Raw genomic sequence first — 18,007 nt, 5'->3', positions numbered from 1 at the left:
ATATGAAAAGGGGTGAGGATTAGCTCAGGGGCAAAGCACTCCTGGCTTCAATCCCCAGTACCATCTCCTCACTTATCCACATATAAATCATTTATCAATTCTCTTGTTGATGAATACCTACACTGCCTTCAATATTTGTGTATTATGGGGAAGTATTGTTATAAACATCCTTGCACCAATTTTACTCTTCTCTTCAGTAAATACCTGGAATAGTAGCTACGAAATCAAAGATGAGACATGTGCTTAAGTTTATAAGATAATGCTAATCTTTTACAGTGATTGTAACATTTTTACCTTGAATGAAAGTTCTGATTGTTTCAAATCCTGACACTTGGTATAGTCAGGTTTTATATTATCCCTCTGTTGAAGATGAAGTAGTATCTGAATGTACCTAGACTTTCAACTAGTGATGCTGAACATTTTTTCATGTGTTTGCCATTCATATATCTTTTTATAAAGAACTTAAAGCTTGTGAGATATTTCCCCTATTATTGAGTTATAATTTTAAATAATATTTTCCATATCTCATGTAATTTCCTATTCATTCATAAAAGCATGATTTATTTCCTTAAGGTTGGTGATAACACATATTTTTAATTCTTATTATTAGGCTCATTGCCTATCCCCTCTGGTATGGGTCAAATTATTCATACTAACATACCTAAAATTTTTCTATTGTATTCTGGGCATAAATATATATATATATATATAGTATGACTTCTGTACCTTTCTCTCTTCCTTTCCGAGTACTTATTTTTATATAGTAATTAATTTTAATAATTAACTTCGCTGGGCTTAAATTTCCAGCTGTCTTTTCTAACCTGGATGACAGCTGACAACCATGCACAGTTCTTTTTGTTCCCTTGCAGTGTGTACTGTCAGTGTGTCACTTGGTGGCCAGCTGAGATCTTACCAGAGGTTTCACACACAAGTGGGACTGTCACTTTCTTACCTCAGCTGTTGTGATGGTGGTATCTTTACCCTCTGTTTCTTTGAACAAGTATGACTAAATATTTTTTATCCATCTTTAGCCACCCTGTAGTGTCAAGTTCAAGTAGTCAAGATGTGAAAAACAAGAAAGCTACACAGTGTGTTTCCTTCCTTCAAGGGTCTACTCCCTCTGCCTTCAGCCAGGACAACTGCAGTGCCTTCACGTGGAGCTTTTTGTTTTAGTTTGTGTTGAATTTATTGTTATCCTCAGAAACTTTGATGAAATAGAAGCCACTCAGCAATTACCAGACAGGGAGCCTACAGGCTTGATTTTCAACTTTGCAGGATTCTGTTTGTTTTGTATTTGTCTTATGTCCTGGAGAGAATGTCTTAGCCCATGAGTGCAAGTTTTACTCCTAACCAGTAGCTTTTCTAAAGTTTGGATTCAGAACTGTTTACCAAGACCCCCTGCTTCCTAAGAATTACAACTTTCCTCCCTGACCTGAGCAACAGAGGTGTTTTCTTGTTTGGCTTTTTAAACTTCTGGTTGTTTTTGTTCCTTATTTTTTTTTTCAAGTGGGCTCTTTGTAATTCTAGAATAAACCATACTTAGGGGAAGATTATATATATATATATATATATATATATATATATATATATCTTCATAATTTATGGCTCTCTCCTATCTTCTGACCCTTTACTTCCCAAGTACAGTCTCAGGCCCCTGCTTTGGTACCACAATACTGAAGTTCTGGGGTACCTTCAATTGAAAAGTCATTTAAGTGTGGGTCTTGCCAGTCTATTTTCCTTCTTTCAAGGATGGAGGCTTTCATTTTCTCCCTGATTTCTGTCAATTATCCAGGCCATCATGTAGTCATTTTTTGTTTTCACAGTGTATACTGTTACCTCTAGGAGGACTTAGTCTGATATGAACTACATAACATTAGTGAAGATAAAATTAAGTTTTTTAAGATAATAGAGAATTAAGCATATTTAAAAGATAATTAGAAAGAAGGGACACAACTAATGAACATACAGGATAACAGAATTAAAAAGCACATAAAGTCAGGAGGGGATAGAATTCAGGTCATATGTGAAAGAATGAGGCTCCCAGGACCTTCCAAGGAGGATACATCTGTTTCCAGTTCAAAATAAGAGGGAATGATAACTATTGAAGGAGCTGCACTTATTAAAATTAGATAGCAGAAACAATAAGGATAGTCATAATCCCAGTCTTAATTTACATTATCTGATGAACACCTACCCACCAGGGACTATTCTGAATACTTAAAAGTTCACGGTATAATTTATTCTGTCCAATGATTCAGTGATGAAAATCCTTTTATTATCATTATTATGGAAGATAAATCTCATTCAGAAAGTTTGTTACCCATTTAAGGTCATATACTGACTGAGATTTGAATACAGACTGACACCCTGGCATATGCTGTTAATAGTGTCCTTAGAGGAAGTCATGTGATTTTGTGAAGGCCTCTGTTTGCTTTGTGAAATCTTGATGTCAATATTGAAAATGCAATACCTGGTATTTGAGGATAGTAAAAAAGGCAACTCTGAAGAATGGGAATAGAAACATAATTGGGAAACATGAAAAGGTTTCTCTGTAATGTTAAGGGTCCTATTACACAAGGAAGCCAGAAGTATCCCTGCCCAAGGAACAAGTAATTTTTTTTATGATTTTTTGGTTTTCTTTTATTAACTAAAACCCATAGTTTACATTACATTCATATGTTAATTATATTTGGGAGGTGATTTTGTCCTGAGAGCAGAGGATTTATCCATTCATGGACTAAATTGTTATTGAGGGAATGGTTTTATTATAAAACCACTTGCTCAATGTTTGCTCTGTCTTGCCATATGACCCCCTACCTTGCCATGTGGCCCTCCACCAAGTTATGATATGGTAAGGAGGCCCTTACCAGATACTGAGCAGCCTCCAGAAGTATGAGCTACATAAATCTCTATTCTTTGTAAACCACCTGTTCTATAGTATTCAGTTATAGCAACAGTAAATACACCAGGATGTAAGATATATTAATGTTTATAGTTTGCTACATAGAACTATAGGTTTTGCCAAATTAATGATGTCATATATCCATTTTTACAGTATCAAACTGTAGTTTCACATATACCAAAATATCTCTACTTTACCTAATCATGATTCCTCTCTTTGTGGCCTTTCCCCACCCTGAAATCCTGGCAAATATTTGACTTTATATTGTCTCTATAGTTTTACCTTTTCCAGAACATGATGTACTTGGAATCATAAAGTAATGTAACGCTTTATGATCAGTTTCTTTCATTTGGTGAAATGCATTTAGTTTTCTTTAACACTTTTTGAATGTCTTACAAGTTCATTTCATGTAATTTCTTCCACCATACCCTGCCTGTCTAATGGTTTCACCACTTTCAAGTAAGTCTATTCAAATTATTAATCCATCAAATGGATTAATCCACTGATGAAGTCAGAGACCTCATGACCCAATCTTTTCACCGATGAACATTGCCCAATCTTTTCACCGATGAACATTGCTACATTGCTCAAAACATGAGCTTTGAGGGAACCATTCTGGATTCAAGCCATAACAAGTACTGATTAATGCTCTATAATATATATGTAGTAGAGTATATCCATTTTCCTTTTTAAAGAGAAATTAAATAGGAGTTTTCTTCCAGAAATTGACACTTATGTATAAAGGTGCTATAATTATACATATGCAGATACATATATATGTTTCAAATCAGTTTAAAAAACACTTAGGAACAAGATTGCTTTGTTATATATAATAGTATCTTCAGCTTTATAGAAGATTGCCATATTCTCTTCCAAAGTAGATGTTCAAATTTGCATTTGTACCAGCAATAAATGAACATTTCTGTAGTAATAATTCCTTGTTAGAATCTGGTATTGTCAGTGTTTTGGATTTTTTACTTTCTTTAAGTGTTTAGTGGTATTATGTAGTTGCTTTAATTTGCATTTCTCTGATGAGGTATAACATTGAGCACCTACTTGTATGCTTTTTTCATCTTTACACCTTATTTGGTGAAGTGTCTTTAAAGACCTATTGCCAACTTATTTAATTAGATTGTTTTCTTACTGTTGAGTTTTAAGAGTTCTTTATATATATTTTATAACAGTTTTTTTTTCCTATCACTATGTCTTTTACAAATATTTATCTACCATTCTGTAGTCTGGTATCTCACCTTTTTATAATCACTTTTGCAGAAGATATAATTTAATTTTAATGAAGTCTGATTAATAAATTGTTTCGTTCACAAATTGCACATTTCATGTTGCATAAGAAGCCATGCATAACCCAAATTTATTGAGCTTTTTTTCTAAGTTATCTACTAGCAGCATTATACTTTTGTGTTTTACCTTAAAATCTAGGATGTGTATTGATTTATTTCTTGTGAAGTGTTTAAGATCTTTGTCTCTAGATCCACATGTTCATTTGTTTGGTATTCTGTTGAAAAGACTATTTTTTCTTCTTTGAGTAGCCTCTGTTCCTTGATCAATTATCAGCTACTTATATTTTATGGGTTTGTTTCTAGGCTTTGTACTCTGTTTCATTGGTCTATTTGTCATTCCATTCATAAACACTACCATCTTAATTATTTCAGCTTTTGCAATATGTCTGAAAGTCAGATCATGTTGGTCCTCCAAAACTCATGTTGACTAATCAGGATCTTTTGTTTTTCCATGTAAGCTTCAGAACTGTTTTGTCAATATCCATAAAATAGCTTCTTGATGTATTGATTCAATTACACTGAATATGCAGATCAAATTGGAAGGACCTGATATCTTAGCAATATTGAGTCTTCCCATCAATGGACATGGAATATGTCTTTATTTTAGTAAGTCTTTAATTTCTTCATGTTTTATAATTTCAATGTGTGTGTATGTATGTATATGTGTGTATACACACACACACACACGTATATGTGTGTATACACACACACACACACACACACATATATATATATATATATATATATATATATATATATATATATAATAAAATACATTTAAATATATATACACACATATACATGTATTTTATTTAAACCCATTTATTTTTCTCTTTTTAATGCAATTATTCTAGGAATACATGTTTTGAAAATGAAATTTCAATTTTAATTGCTAATATGTAGGAAAAGAAATGCCTTTTATATATTTGCATTGTATCCTGCATCCTTGCTATAATTGCTTTATTAGTTCCAGAAGGGCTTTTTGTTTTGTTTTTTATCTTTTGAGAATCATTTCATCTATGAACAAAGACAAATTTATTTCATCATTTACAGTTTGTAAACAGTTCATGTTTTTTTTTTCATTCCTTGTTATATTTCTAGGATATTCAGTATAACATTGATTAGGAAAGGTCAGATAGTACTTTCTTGCTTTGATCCATTATTAGGGAAAAGTTATATAGTTTCTCAACATTAAGACTTTTACAGCATCCATCATCAAGTTAAGAAAGTTCTTTTCTCTAATTTTAGACCTATATCACTTTTATTTTTGCTTATAATATTTCTTAAGCTAGACATAGTGGTACTTCCCTGTAATTCCTGTGATTTAGGAAGCTGAAGCAGGAGCATCTCAAGTTCAAAGCCACCTGTAGCAACTTAGCAGGACCGCAAGCAACTGGGGTCCTAACCAACAACTTTGTCTCTAAATAAAATATAAAAAGGGGGAATGCATGGGAGTATGGCTCAGTTATTAAGTGCTTCTGGCCCCTGAGTTTAATCCCGGAAGGAAGGAAGGAAGGAAGGAAGGAAGGAAGGAAGGAAGGAAGGAAGAAGGAAGGAAGGAAGGAAAGAAGGAGAGAGAAGAAAAGAAAAGAGTTTCTTTTAAGACAGATCTACTAGTGACAAATTTGAAATTTTTGTCTGAGGATATCTTTATTTTTATATAATTTCAAAGGATGATTTCAGTGGGTAGAGAATTCTAAACAAGTGAGTATTTTTTTCTTTCAAGATGTTAAATATTTTACTCCATTTTCTTTTTACTTACATTGTTTCTGAAGAGGAATTCAATGTAATCTTTTTCTTTATTCCAGTATGGGTAATGTGCCCACTTTTCTCCATACATTCTCTTTATATTTGGTTGTCTGCATTTGCGTAGTATATAGCTAGAGGTACTTTTTAAAAAGATCCTATGAAAATTCTCTAAACTTCCCAGATCTGTGGTCTGGAATCTGTCATTGATTTTGAAAAAAAAATTAGTTAATTTTACTTCAAATATTTCTCTTTTTTCATATATAGTGTGTATTTGTAAGAAAACAGAGATAGTTTTCAATAATAGTTATAATATTTTCATAAAGTAATAGTAATCTCTGTACACATTGTTTTAGTACACTGTAATTTTAGCTAGTTTTTTTCTTGCTTTTTAGAGTTTTTGTTTTTGTAAATTTGCTCTTTTTAGATATACATGCAGTAGAGTGTATTTTGACATATTATACATACATGGAGAATACCTTATTCAAATTAGGATCCCATTCTTGTGGTTGTACATGATGAGGAGTTTCATTGGTTGTTTATGCATATATGCACATAGGTAACTCCTGACCTATTCATTCTGTTGTGTTTCCTACTCTCATCTCTCCTCCTTCCCTTCATTCTTCTTTGTCTACTCCAATGAACTTCTATTTACCCTCTCCCCTTATTATGTGTCACCATCCACATATCAGAGAGAACATTTGGCCTTTGATTTTTGAGGATTGACTTATTTCTCTTGGCAAGATAGTCTCAAGTTCCATCCATTTACTAGCAAATGCCATAATTTCATTTTTCTTTATGCCTGAGTAATATCCCATTGTGCACTGATATCACATTTTCATAATCCATTCATCTTTTGAAGGGCATCTAGGTTGGCTCCATAGCTCATGTGACTGTGTACCTGTAGTATGTTGATTTTAAGTTCTTTGGAATATACCAAGGGCAAGGACTGGGATAACCGAGTCAAATGGTGATTCCATTCCAAGTTTCCTGAGGAATCTACGTACTACTATCCATAGTGGTTGCACCAATTTTCATTCAAACCAGCAATGTATGAGTGAAACTTCTTCCCCACCTCCTTTCCAAAATTTATTGTTACTTATATTCTTCAGAGTTGCCATTCTGACTAGAGATGGAATCTCAGTGTTGTTTTAATTTGCATTTCTATAATTGATAGAAATATTGAACCTTTTTTTCATATATTTGTTGCCCATTCATATTTCTTCTTCTGTGAAATGCCTGTTAAGTTCTTTTGGCCATTTATTAATTTGGTTATTATTATTATTATTGGTGTTAAATTTTTTGAGTTTGCATATGGTAGATAGTAATACTGTATCTGAGGTGCAGGTGGCAAAGATTTTCTCACATTCTGTAGACTTTCTGTTTACATTCTTGATTGTTTTCTTTGCTGTCAAGAAGCTTTTTTGATTCATCCCATTTATTGATTCTTGATTTAATTCTTGTGCTTTAGGAGTCTTGATGAAGAAGTCAGTTCCTAAGCTGACTGATGGAAAGTTGGGCCTACATTTTCTCCCAATAGGTGAAGAATCTCTGCTGTAGTGCCTAGGTCCTTGATCCACCTGAATTGAATTTTGGAAAGGGTGAGGAATAAGGATTAAATTTTATTTACTTATTTTTTGGCTACGTATAGATTTCCAGTTTTCCCAGCACACTTTGTTGAAAAGGCTATATTTTCTCCAATGTATGTTTATGGTACCTTTGTCTAGCATGAGATAACTGTATTTTTGTGGGTTTGTTTCTATATCTTCTGCTCTGTTCCATTGGTCTACATGTCTGCTTTTGTGTCAATATCATGTTGTTTTTATAGTATAATTTAAGCTTGGGTATTGTGATACCTCCTACTTCAATATTCTTGCTAAGGATTGCTTTGGCTATTTTAGGCTTCTTGTTCTTCCAAATGAATTTAATGACGGCTTTTTCTATTTCTATAAAGAATGTCATTGGAATTTTAATAGGAGTTGTATTATATCTGTATAGCACTTTGGTAGTTTTGTCCTTTTGGTTATATTAATTCTGCCTAATCAAGAACATGGGAGATCTTTCCATCTTCAAAGGTCTTCTTCAACTTCTTTCTTTATTGTTCTGTAGTTATTATTGCAGAGGCTTTTCCCTTCTTTTGTTAGTTTGATTCCTAATTATTTAATTTAATTTTTTGAGGCTATTGTGAGTGGGACAGTTTTTCTAATTTCGCTTTCAATTGCTTCATCACTGATGTGTAGGAACACAATTGATTTATGGGTGTTAATTTTATATCCTGTTACATTTCTGAATTCATTTATGACTTCAAGAAGCTTTCTGGTAGGGTTTTTTGGTCTAAATATATAATATTATATATTATATTTATACATAAATATATAATCCTGTCATCATCAAATAGTGATAGTTTGAGCTCTTCATTTCTTATTTGTATCCCTTTAATTTCTTTCTTTTGTCTAATTGCTCTCTGGCTTCCAAGGACCATCTTGAATTGAAGTGGACAGGACATCCCTGTCTTCTTCCATGTTTTAAAGGGAGTGGTTTCAATTTTTCTCCATTGAGAATGATGTTGGCCTCAGGTTTAGCATATATAGCTTTCAAAAGGTTAAAATATGTTCCTACTAATTCTATATTTTATACTGTTTTGAGCATGAATGGACGCTGTATTTTGCCAAATGCTTTTTCTGCATCTATTGATATAATCATGATTCTTGTCTTTAAGTCTATTGATGTGATGAATTACATTTATTGATTTCATTGAACCAACCTAGCGTCCCTGTGACGAAACCCACTTGATCATGGTGCATATCTCTTTATTGTTTTTATATTCAGCTTGCCAGTATCTTATTAAGATTTTTTTCATCTATGTTCAAAACATGTTTCTCTCAATTTTTTCACTCATCTCCTTTTGATTTTTGCTTTTCTGTTGTGCTTTTGGCTATTGCCCCATTTTTTTATACATTTTGTTCCTTTTTATCTTAATTCTTTTTTTCTGCATATATTTCAGTGTGAGAAGATTCTATTGATATATTATCATTTAGATATAAGGTGTCCCCTGAAAACTCATATGTGAGACAATGAAAGAATCTTCAGAGGTGAAACGATTGAATTCTGAAAGTTTGAATCTAATTTGTGGATTGAGCCAGTGTTGTGGATTAACATGGTGGTGACTACCGACAGGTAGGGTGTGGCTAGAGAAAGTAGGTCACCAGGGGTGTGCCTTAGGTGTTATATTTTGTCCTTGGTGAGTAAACCTCTCTCTCTCTCTCTCTCTCTCTCTCTCTCTCTCTCTCTCTCTCTCTCTCTCTGGTTGCCATTCCTGGGATGCTTTCCTCCAACATGACCTTCTGCTATGATATTCTTTCTACATCACCTTGGACAGAGAGCTATAGAGTTAGCCATCTATGGACTGAGACCTCTCACTGTGAGTCCCAAATAAGCATTCCCTCCTGTATGGTCAAGTCTTTTAGTTGCAGTGATGAAAAAGCTGACTAAAATAACATATCTTCAAACTTATTGCATCTCTTTTTGTGTCTATGTCCAGGCTATTGGTAAAATCCACAAAATTAGTCTTCCTTTTGGTTAAGTTTGTTTTCATTCTAACATTTAGTTTTGATTCTTTTGAGTTTCCATCTCTCTTCTTACATTACTCATCTTTTCTTGCATGTTGCCCACTTTCTCCACTAAAGCCCTTCGTAGATAATGATAGTCATTTTAAATTCCTATTCTGGTAATGCTAAAATCTCTGCCATGCCTGGGTATTGATCTAATTGTTGCTTTGCTTCTTCACTATTAGCTTTGCCATGCCTATAGGATATCTTGTAATATTTTGTCATTGTTGAATGCTGGATATGATGTATTAGGTAACTGATACTGAGGGAAATAAAGTTTTAGTGAATAAATTTATGTTTAGCTGGCTAGGATTTAGACTGTGTTTAATATTTGCTGTAACTGTGTGTGTCAGAGACTTTAATCTTGTCTAATGTCCTTATGTTTTCTTTATTCCACTGTGCATTGCCTTCCTAGAAACTCCTTCTTAAATAGCATCTGTGTCTTACAACTTTCTTGAAAGTTGAACTTGATGGAGTGGTATGAGGTATTGAGGAGGAAAAAAATTTCTAGTCCTATTGTAACATCTGCATTTGGGGAGGCTGGGAGATCAGTCCTGAAATGTGACCTTCAGAAGGGTCTTTTTGTTTTATTTTTTACTAGTCCACCAATGTGAAATAAAAAGGCTAGTGGTCCTGTAGTTTGTTTAACGTCCTTCTCCCAAGCCAGATGAGGCTTTGGTAAAATAATTTTCCTTGAGGGCAAGCCTCTGTTAAACAGAACAAAATGCTCTGAGCATGTTTCGAAAAATCTACTCCCTTTCTCGAGCCTAAATTATAGAATATTTTTCTTCAATATTCACCATGAAAACCCAGTGGAGTTCCTTGAGGTAAAAATAATGAAAGTGTGGGGAACTGTTGTGACTGGGCCACCAGAAGTTAAACTTTGAAGCCAGTTCACAATCGAACTCCTACATTTGCTCAGCTTCTGTGTACATCTTTCTGCCAGCTACAGGCTGCAGGAGATTTTAATGCTGGATGATGGATTCTCTGTTCACCTGCCTTTTCAGTTTTGAGGGGTTCTAGTTTGGTGAGCCAAATTATGAGATAAATCAGAGTTGTTTTCTTTCTTTCTTTTTAAGCTTTTTTCTTAATGTGAGATCAGAGTGATGACAATCAATCTCTTTACATGTCAAGGTTGTAAAATTTGCTCATGAAAGAAAAGGAATGATTTTCAAAAAGTTACGATATATAGAGTGTGATCCCCTTCCTGATTTTGAAAGTCTTTTATGAGAAGCTAAGTTAGTCCCGTAGTTCTTCCTGTTGGCCTAATTCAGGAAAGGAAAACTGGGGACATTAGAGAACATTAGTCGTCTCAAGTGAACATTTGGCATAATAATCAATTCATGATTGAATTGCTCTACAAATGTCTGAAGTGTTTATATTTTATTTAATTAGAGAAAAATCCATATGATTCAGATATCAGATGTGCAGGTGGTAAAGTGGTTCTTTGTTGAAAAAAAATATTGAAATATATCTTATATTCTTGTCTAAAAGGGCCAGTCCACACAGAGTGGCAAAAAAAAAAATATATATATATATATATATATATATATATATATATATATATATATAGAAAAAATATATATCATACAGTTATAATTAAAGTTCTTATTTATTATGGCAAGTGGCATCCAGCTGATACACCTAATCCATATACAAAAAGAAACAATCGCATATACAGAATAATTTATGTTTTATATATTTTATTTTTAACTTTATAACAGTGGCATACACATTCTGAACTTCAATAAATTATGAAACACTAGTTTTCCCCAAAGAGTCTAAAAAACCAGTATATTGGAGTACCAGTTTGAATTTCTTAAATTAATTATGTCTGTCCCATATTCTTGGGGCAAAACAGAATTTTTTTAGTGCACTATACTTACATGTACTTATTTATTGCACTACTTAGCTAAAAGTTGCAGTTTCTTTTTTCAAGTCTAACTATATCACAATGATGAATACTCATAGACTGAGAAAGATAAAAATATAATCACATTTGTAGATCACTCTTCATAATTTCTTACACATAAATTTTGTGAGTTTTTATCTCCTTTAATCCTTAGAGTAATCTTTGATGATAGACATTACTGTTCCCTCTTTTAAAAATGGAAAATGAGGAGCCAAATGCAGTGATTGACATTTTAGAGCTTGACATCCAAATAGTTTCTATGCAATGAAAGGTTAAAAATGACATAATGTGAAAAGTTACATATTTTTCTTGAACAGTTTTCTGGTGTGAAGAAAAAATTATCCATTGTGAAAAGAGATCAGTAGAAATTAAAACTTGCTAGATCTTCACACTTAAAATATAAGCATGCCTATGATGGCAGTATATGTCGTGGCTAAAAGAGGGGACTCTAAATCTAGACTGACCTACTTTTGAATTCTAATTCTTCTGTACTTGTCTCATAACCTGGTCAGTTTCCACAACCTCTTTTTTCCTGAACATCTTTATTTTCTCATTTGTCAACTACATATTGTTAAATTCAATTTGACCTAAACCTACCTTCTTATTTGAATTCCCTCACAAAACACTGCAACTTAATTTAGTATGTAAACAAACTTCAACCTAACTGAAGAGTGCATTTTTTTTTTCAAATGTGTCTGAGGCCCATTTGATCCCAGCAGTGAAACTTCCAAGAGTCTAGGCTGCCAACTGATCAGACCGTGTCTGTATAAGAAAAATGCCTTATTATGTGGTATTCAAATAAAACAAATGCACATTTGTAATTAACAAGCTGGTTCTGTAGGTCACTTTCTTTCTTTCTTTTTTTTTTTTTTTTCTATAAATAATGCCTGTCCACCATTGCTGGGTGGAGCTCTCTGAATGTCTTTTGGTCCTGAGTGCCACCAAATTCACAAGTAAGCTATTCTTTGCTCAAGTAATTTCTGTTCAATGTAATTTTTCTATTTAAACAGCTCTATTTTCTTTGTTTTCATACACTAAAATTTGATAAATGGAAGTTATAATGTTATTGTTATAGAAGTTGGATACAATTTCCTTAATTCTTCAATATCGGTGATTATACTATTTATATATCTATCATTTTTCTTTATTTATTGTTTGATTGGCATTGAAAATTATTTACAAATAAGGTAGACAAAAATAGTGTTATATAATTATATGTTCTCTTACAGCCTTGTCTCTTTAAATTCTTTGAAAGGAAAAAAGAAAAGTATTCTATTTGTTATTTAATGCTGTATTAAATTATTAAGATTTAAACGCTACCTGAATTTAGGAAAAAACTCCAAAAATACCATGGATTAAGAGTTTGCAAAGCTTATCTCTTTTCCTAATTTTGTTTTACCAAATAAGGTAAGATTACTTTGATATTATATATGCAAAGAATTAACATTCTATAGCAAGCGTTTGATTTCCAAATTAAAGAACTGTTAGTTAATTTCTGAAACATTTATTATTTCAATATGTTCATTGAAATTGTCTAATAAGAAACCTCTTAAAATCTTATTCTGAACTACAAAGTTAAATCACTATAAAAGATCCTTAAATTACTAAGCAAGGATTATGAAAATTACTCCAAATATTAAATTGACCCAGCCATTTCATTTGTATTGAGTAGATATTCATTTTTCTCATTTCATGCTATGACATAAACAAAATATAATATCTTTCATAAACACAAATCTATGCTAAATATAATAAATAACAAAAATGAAAATCAGACTTTTTTTGATTCCTGAAACAAAAATCTGACTTTGAAAAAATGAATGTTACCATTATGGAATAAGTTCTGAAGAGATAAAAATTAAAATGAGCCATGCACTCAAATTTAATAATTTAATTATATCTTAATCCCAATTGGAAAATAATTTTAAATACTACATTTACTTTTATTTTTTTGGTGTGATCAATAAACACAAGGTACCAAAGTAATTTTAATGTAACAAATGAGATTTTAAACCATTTAGTTAAATTGTATTATGTATTCATGCTTAACAACTTGCTCTATTAGTCACAATTAGGTAAGAACTGTTTTAAAAATTTGTTATATTCTGCTGCACAGAAGAATCCACAATGTGACTTTCAAGATTAGTTTTGGAAAATATACTTTAATATAAGCAAGTTGTTTATAAGCTTTGAATTTAGATTTTTTAAAAATTAAATCACTATATTCTTGATTTTTTGTAGCTATTTTTTGTAGCTCTCTAAAAGAGAGATGTGATCAAGAGAATTTTCTAGTACCAAGGAGATAAGTATGAAAAGGAAAACCTAAAGGAAAATGTGGTATCTATGGCAACAGACTTAGTTTAAATTAGAAATCTTTTCTCCTCCAATTGGTCAGACAAAACATGGTATATACAGTAATCAAGTACCAATGGCAACAGCAAATATGTGTTAACATTTGTTGTGTATAGGAGACAATACTAAATGCTAGCCGCCAATCTAGCTAGAGAAAGGAAACATACACGAGATTTAAATGAAGAAAGCATACCAAAGAGCAATGGCATAAAAGATAAGATATATTGTCTTAAGAGATAGTGTGAAATAATTTGAAAGGAAAAATAAAGATTTATTGAATATTTACTATGATTCAGTCACAATGTTGAGTACTTGGAATTATAAGATGTGTCTTCAATTCATTAATAAGGAATCTGAGGCCCAAATGTCTTAAGTAATATTGCATCAAAGGAAAATATCCAGAGTCAGACAGTGTCCATCATTCTTATATATTATGAAGCCAATTTTATCACTCAAAGTGTTGTTTAAATTCTCCACTGTGTGATTCCTATGATTTCCTTTGCAACTATTAAACAAATATCTTGCACCTCACCCAAACTCCTTTCTATACTTAGTGCTCACTGATGATTTTTGCCTAAATTAATCTTTACTTTGATTATATGGCTTATGTATGCAATTGTGAAATGGTGAATTTTCCTAACTTAAGTGTTCTTTCCATATTTGCCAGTGAGTTCTTCTATAGTGATCATTGTTTTTCCTTGTAACGCCAAATCCCAAGACGCTAATGGCAGATTTAGTCATGGTATAAATAGACTGGTATACTAACTGTAGAAAAGTAATAAGTGAATATAAGTCGATATATAGAAATCAGTAGAAGAGCAAAGGTTAAAGAATGTAGTAATACTGGAGAAATGTTTATAATTAAGAAGAAAGAGGAAGCACAGAAAAGTCAGAATGATTGGAGGAGCATCAAGTTAGCATCAAGTTAGCTGAAGGGGAAATTACAAAGCGAGTTTGGTCAAGAAACTAAAATACAGTTCAGAGGTTCATGCAAATAAGAAATGTCATTAAAGATGTCACTAATGGAATGTTGGAAATTCAAAAATTTTGGAAGACTGCAATCAGATGTAAAATTGTAGTTATAGAGAAAAGAATAAAATGCTGGAATAGTGACATGCTTTTCGTGAGATCAAAGATAAAAAGTTAATTTCTGAGGACAAGTATGGAGTACCAAAGGAAGGACTCATTAGGATTTGCTTCCTGCTCGTTTGATTTTTGAAATAGGAAAAAAATGTCATATATTACAATTGGAGGAGTTGCTCATGACAAAGCATGTAGAGTTGGGTATAGAAGCAATGTCCTTAGTTGTTAGTAAATGGTGGGATCAAAGGCAACTTGATTATGAATTACAAAGATCAGTAGACTTTATCTGTAGTTATTTTTCAGAACATAAGAAATTAGTTTAAGCTGAATAGATCTAAGAGGTTCCATGTTACAGAGAAGCCAAAGGTGAGCTCATCTATACATTGCATAGTATGTGTATGGAATTGGTGAACCTGGAAGGAAAGCAAAGGATGTACTTACTTTGGGGGTTTCTGTATTTGATTAGCAAGGAGAAGAGCCACTGCTGATTGATCTTTGTATTGTGAGAAATTAGCCTGACTACCTTTCTTTCTCTAGGATTATTTTGTGACCCTGGACAAGAATGAAGAAAGGAAATATGAGATTACAAAATGAAGGAATTAGAAAAAATGTGGTGAAGAGAGAAATAAAACAGTTTGACACAAAGTTCAGAATGAGGATGAAATATGAATTTTATAAGAATGGGTAATCAGAAAAGTTTAGACAATTTGAAATATAAGACTATGCCTTACTATTTGTGTATTTATGCTTGTAAGCAGATTTTTACTTTTATAGTGTGCCTGCACATACAGTTGTATTGGGGTATGTAATTATTGTGGTTATATGAACACCTAAATGATGTAACTAGGTATTATGTTCTTTATCTCTGAAATTGCATTAATACCTTGGACCGTACTGCATGTTCAAGGAGATCATTAATTTTAAGCATGAAAGTTGATTCAAGGATTCTTAGTATTCACCCAACTCATCTCCATTTCCCTCCAATACTTTTCTGTTCTTTTATTAATTTCTCATTGAGAATGGCAGCAACAATAGTGCTGCGAGCTGGGGGTCAAGTGGAGGACTGAGTTTCCTGCTAGGTTACTTCTGCAAACTGGGGCCAAGTGTAGGACTGCGTTTCCTGCTAGGTTACTTCTGATGCAATGCATCAGAAGTAGCAAAGTGGAATGGTGAACATACTGTCTAATATGGAGGACTAGAGTTGATTGGTACTTCAGATAGTAATTGGAATTGGAAAGAACTGTTCTCATCATAGCTTTGATATTCAATGATAGATGAGATTATCTCATTTAGAATCTTAGACCATTGATATTCTTTATGGCTTAAGGGGGAAATAAATTTGAATCTCAATTAAGCAGAGAAACACTCAAAATTTTCACATACAATGCAAAACACATATTTCAATAGGCCTAATTAGAAATTACATTTAACTGTTGAGAATATTACAGAGGCTAGGGGCCTACATCCTAGCATACAGTAGAACCTTGATTTAATCTCCTATTCAGAAAATAAGTTAGATAGTTTATATTAAGAACATTTATTTTTCCTTTTTACAGACCATGAGATCATATTTATATATGAAAATTATGTAGTTTTTTAAACCTATAAGTATTTTTAAACCTTTAATGTAAAATTAATTATTTAAGTCCAAAGCACTTCAAGATATGAAGTACGTTTGCTAATTGTGGAAATCTTTAAATATTATTGACAATTGATTCTTGGGTATACTGTGCAAATGGAAAAGTTTTAAGTCTAGAACATCAAAATATCATCTTGAACATGTAAGGAAACTGGCCCTATGGAATTATCTACAATAACTAAAATACCTGATCCAAGCAGCACCCGTTCTTCGTATGCCCAATTTCAAAGGTAAGAATAAAGTCAACAGAACATCACATAAACATAATGCATATTACATTATAAAAGTCTAAAATACTAGAGCCAGAACTGAAGAAAGAGTATTTGCATACCATCTAGTGGTAGTTTTTAAAAATAGCATTTTTTAAAAAATATCTTTGTTTAAATGAGTGTAATGTATATGGTTATACTCACATAAATAGAATGAAAAAAAATCTGTCATTTCACATATATAGAAAATAAGGTGAGGAATGATTTTGTTTCTTTCTGACATGGACACACTACCATAAATTATAATTTCATAATTTTCTAAATTTTAAAGTATCAAATATGTGATTTTATGGTTGGTTGCTCACTATTTTTGTCAGGTATTTATTTTTTCTTCTTGAGTACAGCCACTGCATTAAAATGGGATGTCTTTATGCTGAATTAAAAAATAATAATAATAAATAAAGTCTCAGCAAAGTTATTATGCTCTTTTCCCAGATTGGGACCATGGTTTTTACCACAGCAACTTTCTCTGGAACACATAAACTATGACATTACCTTAACGACCAGATCTCCACATTTTTGTGAGTGATGTAATAAAACAGATTAATCATATGGCTTGTCTTTATATTTTTTAAAAATATAAATTAACTTCTAATATTTAAATAGAAGTTTAGGGATTCATTTCTTTCCTAGGCAAATTTGGCCAGATATGTTCAGTTCTTAGGGAGCACCGTGGTCAGCATTCCCAAAGCCAGTGTGTAAAGTACTAGCCAGGCAGCCAGAGGGCCTTGCTTCCTGATGAAGACAGGGAACATTGTGGGAGAAGGCCTCTGTGGCCACGTGACTGTCAGGAACAAGGCTTCCTGTGCTCTGCTGCCAAAGAGGCAAAGGAGACTGGGAATTCCTAGCACATTCACTTGGAATAGATCGGGCTATGAAAGGCAAACTGAATTTTATGATAAAAATAGAACGGAGCACATTAGTGGAGTCCTCAGCTGGGGGCCTACATAATTGAAAGAGAATCTGCCTTTAGGCTGAATCTGCACTGGGTAAAACTCGCAGGGCAGAAGGTGTTTTCATTTTTTTTTTTTTTTTTTTTTTTTTTTTGTACTGAGAGCTCTAATTATAGGAGATAGAAAGAACCTTATGTATGAATATGGTCTTGAAACAGTGTTATGGATTGTGAGCAATTGAAACTTGGGCTCCATTGATTCTGCTTTCCTTCAGGGTTGGAAGCATATGGCATTCACTTCCCTTT

The sequence above is a fragment of the Marmota flaviventris genome, chromosome 11 (assembly GCF_047511675.1).
Source record: "Marmota flaviventris isolate mMarFla1 chromosome 11, mMarFla1.hap1, whole genome shotgun sequence".
Taxonomy (NCBI): domain Eukaryota; kingdom Metazoa; phylum Chordata; class Mammalia; order Rodentia; family Sciuridae; genus Marmota; species Marmota flaviventris.
The sequence above is the reverse complement of the archived record's forward strand: the minus strand, read 5'-3'. Positions refer to the sequence as shown.